At 46.1% G+C, this 13,301-nt stretch overlaps 1 long non-coding RNA gene and 1 pseudogene across 4 annotated transcripts in view; one reads left to right on the plus strand and one right to left on the minus strand.

Annotated features, from left to right (window-relative positions):
* The first annotated feature begins 4,744 nt into the window (after window positions 1–4,744).
* LOC140598121 (glyceraldehyde-3-phosphate dehydrogenase-like) lies at window positions 4,745–5,744 on the plus strand (annotated as a pseudogene).
* Window positions 5,745–6,080: 336 nt separating this feature from the next.
* The window catches only part of LOC140598231 (uncharacterized), a 65,294-nt gene continuing 58,073 nt past the window's right edge, over window positions 6,081–13,301 (minus strand). For 3 of the 4 annotated variants that reach the window (XR_012000446.1, XR_012000445.1, XR_012000444.1), the window contains 2 exons: window positions 7,244–7,447; window positions 6,131–6,855 (listed from right to left, as the gene is read on the minus strand). This is a non-coding gene — a long non-coding RNA (uncharacterized lncRNA). Of the gene's footprint in view, window positions 6,856–7,243; window positions 7,448–13,301 lie in introns of all 4 variants that reach the window. The other variant, XR_012000443.1, reaches the window with a different exon arrangement.

A 13,301-nucleotide genomic window follows, 5' to 3' on the forward strand; every position in this document is an offset into this window, starting at 1 on the left:
GGCCCACAATCAACATCTGCTGAATGAATGTAACACCCCACTTTCTCATTTTAGGAAAACTGTCCGCTCTTAATTTGGAAAGTGTAATTCTTTTTTATCTCAGCGCGGGCCTTGCCCAATGGCCCAGGACTCAAATTCAGAGTCTCAGTAATTGAAATGTCTGAGACAACATAACCACCAGTTCCTGAGACCTTCATGAACTTTGAGAGGTGGTTTTAGAGTGAGTTATGTCTCACAGCCTGACAGCCAATCAGGTTCACTTCATGAAAAGAAACGAAAAACGAAGGGAAATGTGCCTGCTCCATTTGGGAAGTGTGCGAACCCTATCCTATAGCTGAGCTCCAAGATGAAGAACTGCTAAACAGGTGACAGGGCCGCCCTAGCAATCCACCCATCTTAAAAACACCAATGCAGGCTAATTTTTTAGTGACCAAAACTCTTATAAAAGGAAATGTGGAATAAGGAGATTTCAGACCACAAGTCCAAAATCAGAATCCATTCAGCTTAAGCTTTCCTGGAGGTCGGGCACTGCTTTGCCAGGGTCAGAGACCATCATCCATACCAGATTATACTCCACCATCTTTTTCTGTCCCCTCTATGCACACCACAGACAGACAGACAGACAGACATCTGGAAATTCTAGCCAACTTCTTTCTGTAAATGTATGCAGCTTGTACTGGTAGCTCTGCTGAGTCCACATCAGCCCAGATGTGAAACAAAAAACACACCCTGCAACGCACAAGCTTAAGCCGCTGAAAACTGGAACCTACAGTTTCAGCAATTCCCTATTCTAGCCCAAAGCACTCTCTTGGAAATGTAGATCACGTTGAGTGTGACAGGGGGTGAACAATTACACTAGGGGTGGGATGACTCATTTAAATAGCGTAATTCAGATATCTTATTCATGGTGCAATATAATCGAACTCCTGAGGGGCTGTTATTCATCGCAGGAAAAGGAAAGGGGGAGAAAAAGCAACAAAGGAGAAAAATGCAGAGAAATTACCTGACCTGCTAGGAACCAGAGGCCAAAGGGGGTCAGGGTGAGCAGGACGCTGGCCTGCCTTAACAATGAGCAGCCCCTCACTAACCTTCACAGTGCAAAGAAGGAAATTTCCCTCTCCTGTTCCTGGAGGTGGGGTTCCCCACTGACCACGTACCCTGCCTACCTGAAAAACACTAATGTTAGTCCAAAATCATTCCATGATCAAAATGTGTCGAGTACCTACTATGTGCTAGCATCAGGGATGCAAAGAGAAGACAAAATTCCTCCCGCGAAGTAGCTTCCACAATACTAAGGAAGACTGACAAAACAGCATGACAAGTGCTAGAACAGAGAGGTAGAAAAGACACTTGCAAGGAGACAGTTGAATTCCGACAGTTGGGTGCTGATGCAGGCCTCACAGGACACATGTCTAAAATGCCTTGAAAGATGAGTAGAGTTTCCTAGAGGAGTAGGAAGGGTCCCCCGGGCCTATACGAGGCTCAGCAATAAGGTGATATGTCAAATGATAGGGAGTTGAGCGTACTCTTGGAGGGGGAGGTGTTGGATACATAGGAGGCCAGGGCGGGTGAGGGGGGCCAGGACAGGGGTGGGGGATATTGAGGAAGGCCACTTTTACATCTAGGCCCAGCCTCCAGCTGCCTCTCCAGCCTTATTTGCTCCCATTAGTTACTCCTGACTCACACTCTGGGCACATCCCTAAACTCTACTGCCAGGCCTTTCTGGGCTTTCCTCCCTGTACACATACCCTGCCCTTTGCCTTGAGTTCCTCTCACCCTATTCCTTCCAGTGCCCCTTCTCTGCCTGGACATCTCATGTCTTTGTGAAGCCTCCCTACAACGCTGGGCTGACCCACGTGCTTGCCCTTCTGCCTCCCCCAGTTGACCACTTGTGAGGACAGACTATGTTTCTACTCCAAAAAGGCACAGATGTAGTCCCTGCCTTCAGCGAGCTTGGGAACCTAAAGCCCTAAAACACAGAGCAAGACTCACAAGCCATAAATGCAGCCCCGAGTACCCAGATGATCACTGGAAGCTGAGCTGTCTCTTTATGACAAAGAGTGCAGGGACCGAAGGCCACATCCCTAAACCAGCTCCACTCTGTCCAAGGCCCTCCCTCAACCCTTCCAACTCCAGCATTTCTCACTGCATTGTCTGAATCCATGACCCCAATCTTGTTTCATCCCTTTAATCTAACATTTCGAAGATTGCTCTATTCTTTTCCTGCCCCACAATCAGTTATCTGGAGACCACACGACAGCAAAAGAAAAGCACAAGCTTTGACTTCAGGCAGACCTAGACTTGTATCCCACCTGCAGCAGCCTGACAACTTGCTATGAATTTAAGGAGATGACAGCATTTAACTGCTCCAGGATGCAGTAAGCACTCAACAAGCCATAACTCTTGTGGCTGTCGATTAGCCTTGGGGTCATCCATTGTTGCACTCTTCTCCATGTCTACTGTCCTGTGTTCCACCAATGTTCTCCCTTCCCTTTCCTTCTCCATCCTGTCCCTTATCCTTCAGCAAGAGTGACAAATCCTATACAGCTATAAGACCTCACAAGCTTCATAGAGGAGATGGCATGATGATGGGTCTAAAAATCAAGTAGCCATTGCATCTGTGGATCTGACAAGAGGGCAGATCAGCAAGTGGGAAATGGTGAAAAAGACAGAGACAGGAGAGCATGTATCTAGAGTTCTTATAAGGGACCATAGGGTTTCTATTTGGTGGGGTCCATGCCAGAAATGCTTAGAGGCCAAGATAGACAGAATCTGAGACCACCATGTGCAATATTGGGAAAATAACAAGCATAGATTTGTGGGGTGGGGGAGGGAGGAGCAGTATGTAGGGTGACTGTATACAGGATACATTGGGAAGGGAGGAGGCCCAAGACACAGGTCCCTCCTCAGGGATGACTCTCTTGTCATACAAAAGTCACAAATTAAGAAGCCCTGAGCTCCAAGATCTGCAATGAAGTGAGTGACCTTGGGACTTCAGTTGGCTCATCTGCAAAATGAGAAGATGGACTTTCAAGTGGAGTTATCCAAGTTCAAATACCAGGCCACTTATCGAACAAGACCTTAGGTAAGATACTGAATTTTTTGATGTCTTCATTTCCCTCATCTGTAAAATGATGGCAAGAGCAAAATACTTCCTTTACAGTGCTGCTGCAAAGACACAGCACAGACAACCACACTGGCACATGATAGGAATTTTAAAAGGAAAAGAAAGAAGAAAATGGTGGCTGTCAAAAGTGGCTCCTCCAGCTTTAAAAAAGAAAGAAAGAAAGAAAGAAAGAAAGAAAGAAAGAAAGAAAGAAAGAAAGAAAAAGAAAGAAAGAAAGAAGAAAGAAAGAAAGAGAGAGAGAGAGAGAAAGAAAGAAAGAAAGAAAGGAAAGAAAGAAAGAAAGAAAGAAAGAAAGAAAGAAAGAAAGAAAAAAGATTCACAATGCTTCCTATTACAGTCCTTTCCTACTCAGAAAAAAATCTGGAACCCAATCTGGGCTAATCTGGGGTACAATATGAAAACTTCCTTCTGATCCATTTTTCAAAAAAAAATGATTTGAGTACATAATGATCCTTTCCAGATACACGTTGTCTTCAGAAAATGAAAATGTATCATTAGGAAGATAGAAAAGCAATTGTACAAGCCCTGAAAACAATAAAGCTCAGCTAAGCGTTTGATTTCTAACTCAGGCTTAGCCCACATTTCGAAGAGGAAGGGCTATCAAACAGGTATGCAGGCACACCACTTGTGTCTTCGTGCGACTCATGGAGACTCTGGAAAGCAAACAGACCACAAGACTATAACCAAGTGCTTACCAAAGTCAACCAAACCTTAGATGTCCCCAAATTTGTATGTGGCAGATCAGTTTCAACCCCTTCCAGAATATGGTGACCAAAAACATATGACCTATTTCAAGACTCGGGCCATCAAGGTCCTGTTTCAGTTCCTAAAAGAAATCCCAGGAGTTTCAAATCCTACACCCTTCCACACACCTTGCACTTACCCACCATCAGGAAAACATTTGTCATACTGCAACTGGGTTTCTGGAGGTCCATCGTCCCCAGAGACTGAACATAAGGACATGTCTCCTTTGTGTTTCTCTCCCCAGTGCCTCCTGTATGACAGTCACCACACCTACTACATATTCAACCCCTGAGATCCAGGGCAGTCTGACACCATAGGGAATATTCTTGTAATTATACCTACTGCATCCCAAAGGACCAAAGAAAAAAATACCTGGAATACATGGATTAATGAGCAACCACATCCCATCCCATTCTTTCCACCCCAAATACCCTTTCCTTTCATTTTTGAGACTCAAGTCTTCTCTGGAAGGCATTTTCTTATTGATCCCCACTCACTTCTGACTATGTCTTGCCCCTGTGCCTCTCTTAGCAATCAGTACCCAGTGTGTGATAGAGGAATTGTCACCTCTTTCCCTCTACAGCAGTATGCTGCCCTGAGGAGGCTCTCGCTGGGCTCTGCCCCTTGGCTCTCCTACTGCATCTACTCAGAAAGCTCTCCACTTCCTAAGCCTCCCTCTTCCTGCCCTCCTTTCCTTCAGAAGAACCATCTCTGAGGTGGACAGAGCAGGGCCCAGGTCAGAAATTCTCACCTGACTATTCATCACAATCATCTACAGAAGGTAAAAAATAATAGATGGGAGCTCTGTGCTCCTCCCCATTCAATAGACAGCAGCATCTTCTTGTGCAGTGCCAGCTGCATCCCTAAGACATGATGGTGAAGGTCAGAATGAATGGATATGGCCATATTGGGCATCTGGCCACCAGGGCTGCTTTTAATTTTAACTCTGGCAAAGTGGATATTGTCACTACCAGTGATCCCTTTTCATTGACCTCAAATACACGGTCTACATGTTCCAGTATGATTCCACCCATGACAAAATCAATGGCATAGTCAAGGCTGAGAATGGGACACCTGTCATCAATAGAAAGTCCATCTCCATCTTCTAAGAGAAAGTTCCCACCAACATCACGGGGAGATGCTAGTGCTGAGTATGTTGTGGAGTCTACTGGTGTCTTCACCACCATGGAGACGTTGGCACTCGTTTGAAGGGTAGATCTAAGAGGGTCATCATCTCTGCCCTGCTGATGCCCCCATATTTGTGATGGGCATGAACCATAAGAAATATGACAATTCTCTCAAGAGTGTCAGCAATGCCTCCTATACCACCAAATGCTTGATCCCTCTGGCCAAGGTCATCCATGACAACTCTGGCATAATGGAGGGACTCATGACCATAGTCCATGCCATCACTGGCACCCTGAAGACTGTCGATGGCCCCTTTGGAAACCTGTGGTGTGATGGCCAAGGGGCTACCCAGAACATCATCCCTGCTTCTACTGGTGCTGTCAAGGCTGTAGGCAAGATCATCCTTGTACTGAATAGGAAGCTCACTGGTATTGCTTTCCATGTCTCCACCTCTAACATGTCAGTCATAGATCTGACCTGCCACCTGGAGAAAGCTGCCAAATATGACATGAAGAAGGTGGTGAAGCAGGCATCTGAGTCCCCCCTCAAGGGCATCCTGGGCTATGCTGAGCACCAGCTTGTCTCCTATGACTTCATCAGTGGCACCCACTCTTCCACCTTCGATGCTTGGGACTGCATTGCCCTTGATGGCCACTTTGTCAAACTCATTTTCTAGCACAATAATGAATTTGGCTAAAGCCACTGGGTCGTAGATTTTGTGGTCTATATGGCTTCCAAAGAGTAAGAACCCCTTGGACCACCAGCTCCAGTGAGAGCAAGAGGAAGTGAGGGGTCTTCAGCTGCTAGGAAGTCCTTGCCCCAACTCATCCCCCAACATAATGAGAATCTCCCAACCTCTGCACAGTTTCCATCCCAGATGCCCTGAAGATGAGGGGCTTGGAGAGCCCTGCCCTTCTTTGCCATGTACCATCAATAAAGGACAATGTACCTAGCCCAAAAAAAAAAAGAGTGAAAGAGAGAAAAATAACAAATATGTATATATGATCATTTCTTTCTGGAAATAGATTACAAGTCATTGTTGGAAATGTTTGCCTTTGGAAGGAAGGACTGACAGCTGGATGGAAGGGGTATATTTATTTATTTATTTATTTATTTATTTATTTATTTATTTATTCATGAGAGACAGAGAGAGAGAGAGAGAGGCAGAGACACGGGCAGAGGGAGAAGCAGGCTCCATGCAGGGAGCCCGACACGGGACTCGATCCTGGGTCTCCAGGATCATGCCCTGGGCTGAAAGCGGCGCTAAACCGCTGAGCCACCCGGGCTGCCCTTGACTTTCTTTTCTATCTTGTGAATTTTTACTTCAGGCATGCATGTCATTTAATTTTCTTAAAAAATGGAAAAAACATATGCTCAAGGTCTGCTCCCAGATATGATTATTTAGTATATCCGGGAAGGGGCCTCAGCAGCTGTATTTTATTTAAAGCTATTGGTGATTTTGTTGCAGAGTTGAGACCCAAGGGGGTAGTTGTAGGTGTGAACGCACATGTGACTGTTATGTGGCAGGGTGGGGGTTGGGAGCAGGAGTCCACAACTTAAAAAAAAAAAAATCCCCTCTCCAATATTCCTTGGAAGTTTCTTCAGCCTTCTCCCCAGAAGCCAGATCAGACAGTGGGCTCAGTCACCTCCCCCTAAAGAAAGGCCAGAATGAAGCTTGTTCTCCATTGGAAGGTGCGTAGTGAGGGGTGACAAGTAAGGACTCGGGAGCCAGACAGCCAAGATTCAGGTCCTGGCCCCAACTGTGCTTCCAGACACTTCTCTCTGCCTTCACGTCCTCATTTAGGGTGGTGTGAGGATGACGTGTGTTGCTCTGTCCAGAATACTCAGAGCCAGGCCTGGTATAGGAAAAGCACAATGTAACCAGTGGCTATCAGCACAGGACAAACAGGTGAGCCCCTGGTAATCGGGAGAACTGCAGCCAGGTCACCCCTCCTTGGTCCGTGGCCCGGCAGTGCCATCCTGCCAGCCCTGTCAGCCCCTCCGTAATGCCACTATCTGTGCACATGCCACCTGCATCACTGGACTGTCAGTGCCCTATGGGAGACACTGCTTCCCACGCAATTTGTGTCCTCCCTGGCACACAGAGCAGGGGCTTTTGAGTACCTGTGAAGCGTGCCAGGGAAGGAGTCACTTAGGTAGGAAGCCGGAGCATGTCTTTCTTCCAGAAAGCCATCCTTGACCTGGCCACATTTAACTCTCTCCTCCTCTCCTCTGTGGACTCACCTCCTCGCAGCACGTCAGCATTTCGCCTCCGTGGGCTGAAATCCCATCTCTCCTCCAGGCCAGGGCTCCTCGATGGTGAGCCTTTCCACCTCCCGCTGGCACACTTGCACACCTCCTCTCTTGGCACACAGCAGGAGCACAATACATGTCTGCGGGGTCAGACTGCCGATCCCAACTGCCCCTCGCTGACATTCCCTGCAGCCCCTACAGGAGGCAAACACGGTGTTAACGGGATGGGGACTCTCCACGTCAGTGCGTTGCGGTGGGGACCACGTAGGGGTGGATTTATCTCTGGGGGGGGGGTGTTTTCTTGGTTTTTGGTTTTTAGTAAACAGTCTGCAGATACTTGAAAAAGAGGAACCTGGTTCTAAAACCTGGTTCTAAAATCACAGATAATTTTACGTCCTCTGCAGCACGGCCCTTTGTTCTTTATTAAAACCGCACAGGAATAACCTTGCCATGCTACTGCCACTATTAAAACTGTGTAGCCCTGATCACAGGACAAATCGTGTCATGAGAACGGAGTGCCAGCACAGGCGAGAGCTACCTCCTTCTCCGATAAGGGAGGGAGCAGCCCCCCTGTCTCCCCCCCCCCCCCCCCCCCCCCCCGTCAGTCCCTCCTGGGCCCTCCAGCAACCTGCGGCCACCTCGCCACCCGCGCACCAGCCTGAGGCACCGGCCCGGGGCCGCGATCCGCATGCACAGCGAGCGGCGGGACTTTCCAAAGACGGGGACACGGTCCAATCCGCACAGTCCTCAGTCTTTCTAAGGACATCCTCCCTCAGTTCCCCTCCTAAGTGGGGCGTCGTCCTCACTGGTGGGTCTTCCTTCCTCCTAGGTGAACCAGGGGTTCCTCTGAACAAGGAATGGGCAGGGGGATGGAGGCGGTGGGGAGCATGTCGCTAGGGGCACCCCGTCCCCCCTGGGGGCTGCCCTGCAGGAGCTCGACTCCTCAGTCTGCTGATTCTGGTGCTCTGGGGGCAGGCCACCCGCAGGCCACCCGCAGGCCACCTGCAGCCAACCCGCTGCATCTGTGGGAAGGAAAAGGCTTCCCCCTACTGCTCCTTGGGCCCAGGTTCGCTGTGCGTCCTCCTGGAGGAGCCAGGGCCTCCCCAGCCAGCAGGGGACCTGGAGGGGAGCACCCCCGCAGACCTTTCTTTTGCCTGGGAACACCAAATAAAGTCTGAACCCAATAAAGCCCCGGTTTAACTTCTTCAAATCACCTCCTCTTTCTGGGAAAGACCTGCCCGGGGACCCAAACTGATTCTCCTGATTTCAAATGCAAATTGCGGGCACGCACACATGCACACACGCACACACGCACACATGTGCACTCGCTGCCAGAGGTTTTAGGGGGTAAACAGTGGTGTCGGGAACGTCCAAGTTCAGCAGCACTTTTTAGCTTTCCTTCACCAGGCCTTATCTTTCCAGAAAACAGATGAAAAGGTCTGAGGGAGGGAGGTGATCGTAGAGATGGGAATGGCTTTTATTAAAAGAGTGTTTTCCCAGACCTTAACTAAACCTCATCCACTTTCGTCAGTCAGGGCCGACAGTTGAGAGCAATATTAGAGGAGGTAATTGCACGTATCAGTCAACAGCTTTTGTCCCGCGGCCGCTGAGAATTACAGTAAAACGGGCACAGGAAAACAGCATACTGGATTAAAGGCAAAAAAGATCTTTCTCCAGTTTCTCTCTACTCACCAGCTGTTATGTTCGGCTGCGGAGACAGAAGCAGCAATAATATCTGGGGGAAATCTAGCCTACCACAGTCTGGGTTGGGTTTTTTTTTTTTCCTCCTTCTGTTTTTCCTCCGCCTTAAAAGTGATTAAGCTTTGACTTTAAAGAGAAACTTTTTCAAAAAGCATTCTGTCTCACCATAGCAACTAAGCAATTGACCGTATATGAATTTTTCTCCCCATTCAAGTGTATGAACACATACAAACCTGAACCCTCCACCGTTGCTGACACTGGCCGTAAAACAGCCACCTCAGAACTGCTGGTGTCACTTGGTAAGTCGTCCCTGCAGTTGCTTAAGTAAATAGCTGGCAAGACCCAGATATATTTTATGTACATTTGATTGTAAATCACACCTACTCAAATCACAGCATACTGAAGAGTTAGCAGAGGGGTCTGAAATTCACCCCCAGGAAGTGGGACTTGGAAGAAGAGAGAGAGGAGAGAGAGATGCCTATCCTTGTGCACCTGGCACAAATCCCCACAAGAGAAGTGGGATCGTCACCAGGTCCCTGATGCTCCACATACCACGGACAGGCCTCCTGACCCCCATGCTAAAGGAACTCCTTTTCTCTCAACCGTGAGAAAATAACCAAGTGTGTCTAAAAGCTGTCAGAGACTTTGGACGCAAAAGAGGGGCATTCTTAGGGTCAAGCTGAGGGTACCTGAGAGGGAGAACTGGATGAGCCGGGAAGGAGGGAGACCAACTGCAGCAGGATAGCAGGGCCTAGACAATAGTGGCCCTGAAGTCCTTTCTGAGTGCCTTAGTGAAACCAGGCACAGTGCTGAGTTTGGCCAGCTCCATGGTGACTCTGACAGAGGCCAGTTGGGACATGGATGCAGTGCCACAATAAAGCTGTTGTCATTAATGAATTTGATTCTTAAATACTTGAAATCCTAGAGCCAAGATCAACTTCATGATGCAACAGTAAAGAGGTTTTTTGTTTTTTTTTTTTTTAACAGACCAAAAGCTGAGGTTTAAAGAGATACGGAAACTCCCCAAGACATAGTCAGTGAGTAATACAGGCAGGATTCAAACTCAGCTCATGTCTTTCCCAAAGCCTCACTCATGCCACTACAAGAACTTCACCCTGGGCAGGTGAATGTCTAGCAGCACTTGAGTATGGACACCAGGAATGTAAGGAGCTGTAGCGACATCTTCCTGGCACATCAAAGTTATTCAAACATGGGTGAGTATCAAATGGAACAGGAGGAGTAGGGTGGTGTGGGATTAGGTAATTGCATTAATCAATATTTTACAACACACTTTTTCACATTAAATTCAATGACTGTATTAGAGAGCAGGGTGCAATATTCCTATTTTCAAAAAAGATTGAATAGGTAATGAATTAATAGGATTTAAATTTAAACACTAAAAAAAAATTAAACACTTTATAGTAGAGTTTACAAAGTGTATAGTAGTACAAAGTGGAAAGTTTCTCTCTCACTTATCCCTCAGCCCAAATTCCCAACTCCCTTTTCAATAGGCAAATTATTACCTATTTTATTTTAGAGGAAGTACATATATAGTCTTTTTTATCTTTTTTAAGCAAATAGTAGCACACTAGACATGCTTTTCTGCACATTGTTCTTTTTCATTAAACACGAAATCTTGAAGTTCATATCTGCAAACAAAGTCCTCCCTCATTCTTGTTGACAGCTGTTAGCACTTCATTAAATTCATGCATCATCATTTATTTAGCCAGTCCTATTAGTGGACTTTCAGAATGTCCTGAAAACTTTGGTACTACAAACAATGCCTCAATTAATAATCTTTTACATGGATCATTTCACACATTTGAGAATATGTATGTGGGATGCATTGCCACAAGTAGAACTGCTAGGTCAAAGGCATTTGCATTTACATTTTGACAGATATTAACAAATTTCTTACTATGGAAGTTGTACCAATTGGCAGAGAGCCATTTCTTAGTATTATCAAACTCTTTAACGTTTGCCAATCTGACAGGTGAAAAATGAAATTTCACTGTCTTGGCAATTTGCATTTTTCTTCTTCTTGGTGAGGCTGAGTAGTTTTTCATGTCCTTAAGAGCCGTTTCTCTTTTATTTTCTACAAACTGTCCATATCCTTTCTCACTTTTTATATGGTTTGGGGCTTTTTTAATTGGCTTGCAGAGTTCTTTAGGGGGTTCAGAAGTTAGCCCTTTGTCTGAGGCTTGACTTCTACAGTTTCTTCTGGTTGCCAGGCCTCCTCCTCTTGTCAGTTTCCACTGAGAAACCCAGCCCCACCATGGCAGCATGGTGCCAGCAGCCTGACTGTCCCCATGTTGACCCGTCTGCACCTGGACTCTCCTGAAACCTACTCGTTGCCTGGCCAAACTTCCTTCGACATCCTGAGTTCTTTCCCCAGGGCCTGCTCTTGTCCAATGGACATCCAAGGACATCCAAATCACCCTGATCTAGTTATTCCATCTCCAGGCTCCCTTGAAGAGGTGAGGAGGTAAGAGAGAGGTGAGAACTAGAGCGTATTCTCAACACGAAACCCCCACCCAGTATTTGTACACATCACTGTTTCTCCTCCACTAAGCATTCCCAATATCATGTAGAATGACCTGATGATAATAGTCACTATCATGTATTGAACATTCACTGTGTGCCAAGCACCAGTCCAAGTACTTTACAAATAAGAACTCATTTCATCTTCAAAATGTCTCAGGAATGTATTATTATCATCAACATATTCTACAGATGACAACACAAGTGACAGAAATGTTACATAATTCGTCAAGGGCCCTAATGCCAATATGAAGCCAGGACTGAAAGTCAGGCAGTCTGGACTACAGATCTCCCTGACTGTTGCATCATGTTTTAAAAAGCCTGTTCACTGTTGCATCATGAAGTTGATGTTGGCTCTAGGATTTCAAGTATTTAAAGAATCAAATTCTAATATTGCTGTAATTTCAGCAGGTCTTCTGGCCACCACTCAGGTTACTTATATCACATGCACGTACATACAAACACATGCTACAATACAGGGAAATTTCACTAATATTCTTGAGATTAAGGAATACTTTATCCTAGTACCAACATGATGTGACGTTTTGTGGGGCTTATATGAGCCATGATATTATAAGAAAAAGATGTTTGGTGCCTTAGCTTGCCTAGTTTTACCTGAAAGCCAAGAAAGTTGTACATAAATCTGAGCAACTATCCATCAACTTTCAAAGAATCAAGGAAATAATATCAAGGAAAACATGGCTTAAAAACTATAACATAAGAGGCACCTGGGTGGCTCAATCGGTTAAGCATCTGCCTTTGGCTCAGGTCATGATCCCAGAGTCCTGGAATCGAGCTCCACATTGGGCTCCCTGCTCAGCAGGCAGTCTGCTTCTCCCTGTCCCTGTGCCCCTCCCCCAAGCTCATGCCCTCTCTCTCTCTCTCTCTGTTCTCTCTCTCTCTCTCTCTCTCTTAAATAAAATCTTAAGAAAAAAAAAAAACTGTAACATGGGCTGATCCCATAGGCATACTTGGAAGGGACACTCTGTCACTGAAACTTACACAACTCTCATATCCAGGGCAGAAATGTACCTCAACCCTCAGCACATGCATATGACAAATTGTACTACAGTAAGTGATTTAGGGATACCTACTTGTGATTTATATGTCAGAGGCCTAGGTCTATTAAAAACAAACTTCCCCAATTCAAACCCACATCTCAAAGCCAAATATCCTGGGATGGACAGAATGGGACACCAGAGTGATTCATTCAGCTATGTTTCTCCCACGCCAGAGGGGGCCGACTCATGTCTGCCCTCCACTCCCTTCTTATTCCCTAGATGACAACAAATGGAAAAACAAAAAACAAATCGGTTTGCGTCTTCATCCTTATTGTATCAGCACAGCCCCCAAAGATGGCTTCTACACTGTGCCAACTACCTTGGACAGCTGCGGCGGAAGGAGTTTGAAAGCCAGAGTCCATCCCCTGACTGGGTGATTCTAGGCAGGAACTGATAAAATACAACTCTCTTGCACTAATTCTGTAGGGATTCCAGCCAGTGTATATATTTAACTATACAGTCAGATTCTGAATACTCGGGATCTCATAATCCAGATGGTGATCTAATTCAATTTTTATTTCCTCTATCAATATTCCTTTTTTGAGCAGTTGACCATTAATTCATCCCTTGGACTGGAGAAGCTATTCATTTATCACCCCCAAGACATATTCTGAGTCCCTATTGTGCTATAGGCATTAGAAATAAAAAGACAAACAAAAGTTCCCACTTATAAGGAGCTTATAGTCGATTAAGATATAGGAATTTAAAAAGAAAAAAACTTTTAAGGGCAATTGCAATGCTAGGGA

This window comes from Vulpes vulpes, chromosome 3 (genome assembly GCF_048418805.1).
Source record: "Vulpes vulpes isolate BD-2025 chromosome 3, VulVul3, whole genome shotgun sequence".
In the NCBI taxonomy this organism is placed as follows: Eukaryota; Metazoa; Chordata; class Mammalia; order Carnivora; family Canidae; genus Vulpes; species Vulpes vulpes.